Genomic DNA, 2138 nt, shown 5'->3' on the forward strand with positions numbered 1-2138 from the left:
CACAACTATTCATAATATTTCATTTGCCAATAGTTTCCAGAAATAGATTGCCAAATCTTTCTTCCTAATCTGTTTTAGTCTGGAGGCCATACTGAAACCTATATACTCTGGGTGGCACTGCTGGCATTTAAAATACCAGTGATGCAGTTTCTAACATCTCAGCAACACAAGTAAGCAGTGAAGGGAATCTGCCATTCTTATTCACACCTGGTGTGATAATACTGGTGATTGGGATGCAAAAGTTGGAAACAAAATGGACAAACTAATAGATAAGTAGTGGTCACAATGAGATAGCCTCATTATTATAACAAAGAAAACTATTCCCAAACAAGATTACACCAAATATAAGGGCTAGAATTCAAATGCATATTTTAGCGGGCCACCCCTATCAAGCTACTGAAAGAACACAAGGTCACTTTTCCCTAACTCATTCCTGTTCATGATGAAATGATAACTTTCCTTTGTCTCTGAATTCATAAAACTTATTTTCTATTCCATGTATGTAACAATGTTTTGGTTTGGTTTAGATTTGATAGTTAACAATTGGGTTAATTGAGCTGTGCCTTAGTACCAACACAAGGGTTTGCCTATGGTACTCTTGATGTACAAAACCCACACATTCTGCCAATTCTTCTTTAGCAGTGAAATAAAAAATTTGACACTCAAATGGATATTGCAAATTAGATCATCATTTTTCATCTTCACATGGCCAACAGTCACTGTCAGACATAGCACCTTCTTCACTTCTTCATCTGGAACTTGATAGTGTATTTAACCTCAAACATTTTAGTCACCATATTCTCATTGTGTGTAAGTATTGGAGAGAACTTGCCAGACTTATTCACACCTGGTCCCAAGATCCTTGGAATTTGATTTATCAGGGACTCAGAGGCCAAAATGTCATCATACTTCTTGACAAGTTTTTGACAAGTTTCTCTTTTTTTCTTGTTTAGTTTCTTGCATGCATCAAAGTCCATGTGAGGGATAGCCACAGTCTTTGCTTCATCATAGTGCTCCTGGTTCACAAGGGCACACACAGAGAGTTTGGGAGAGGGGGAAACTTAAACCTGATGGTACCCGAGAATTGTTTATCCTTTTCAGGATCATAGTTCTTTAAGCTGATCCACTGGTTTCAAAAGCCTCCAGCACTAGCACTAATTTCCCGATAGGATTTCCTGCGCTGCCTCCTAGAAGATGCTGTGAAAGACTTTGCTGCTTATGGTGTCTAGCACTGTAGTAAGCAGAAAAGAGCTCATGTAACAATGTTTTATGAACTCATTTTTTCATGTGAAATTTATCCTTAAAAGTGTGTGGGTTTTTTTTTTTTTTTTTCATCTCTAAGTTATAAGATATGTAAAGAAAAGTATGAAAGCCCAAATGAAACTCACTGCTATCAGTCAATTGTTACTTATAGTGAACCTAAAGGACAGAGAGCTGTCCCTTAGGATTTCCAAGGTTATAAATCTTTATGGCTTCCGGTGCTTCCCTGACCGGGCAGCACAAGTATGCGGATTCAGGAGAAAGTAGGGGGCGGTATCACAAATTGGGGCCCCAGCCTGGTAGACAGACAGCTTTTGGGCAAACATAAAACATTAGGCTGCAACTTTATGAACTTGTTTGTTTTGAAGGATCAAACTATTGAGGAGATACAAGCATTTTGAACTTCTACCCGCCTGCTCCGGGCTCCTACCCGGGGACAGCCCCTCCCACTGCAGAACTTAGCAGGGCTAGAGCAGACCCATTCAAAGGGCAGACGCTCTCAGAGAGCTAGCAGGGCCACAGGAACCAACATAGTCCATCCCAGGGGGGTCCTCATCGCCACATTAGGCATTACCGGCATGTATATAGGACAAATTGGAGGCCTCAAGGCACAGGGAGACAAAGAGAGGCATTTTAGACATCATCAAAAACAGTCCCCATCTGCCTGTAAGCATCAAGCCCATCCCCCACTTCTTCGGCCTAGGCCAGCCCTCTGCCCAGTCTCCTTGCCTTAGGCCTTCCCATCAAAGCATCAAGGTTTGGGCCAGCCCAAGCTGAGAAGCCCTTGAGTAGCAGTTTAACACCAGTAACAAAGCACCCCTGCTATGGTTTAATCCGCCAGACTGCAGAGTCTTTTGAATTGCAGGAACTGTGGTTCT

The 2138-nt window shown here is 41.8% G+C and overlaps 1 pseudogene; it reads right to left on the reverse strand.

Annotated features, from left to right (window-relative positions):
- Positions 1-564: 564 nt before the first annotated feature.
- Positions 565-1107, reverse strand: LOC102818606 (annotated as a pseudogene).
- Positions 1108-2138: the final 1031 nt, after the last annotated feature.

The sequence above is a fragment of the Chrysochloris asiatica genome, unplaced genomic scaffold, assembly GCF_000296735.1.
Source record: "Chrysochloris asiatica unplaced genomic scaffold, ChrAsi1.0 scaffold00353, whole genome shotgun sequence".
NCBI classification, from domain to species: Eukaryota; Metazoa; Chordata; class Mammalia; order Afrosoricida; family Chrysochloridae; genus Chrysochloris; species Chrysochloris asiatica.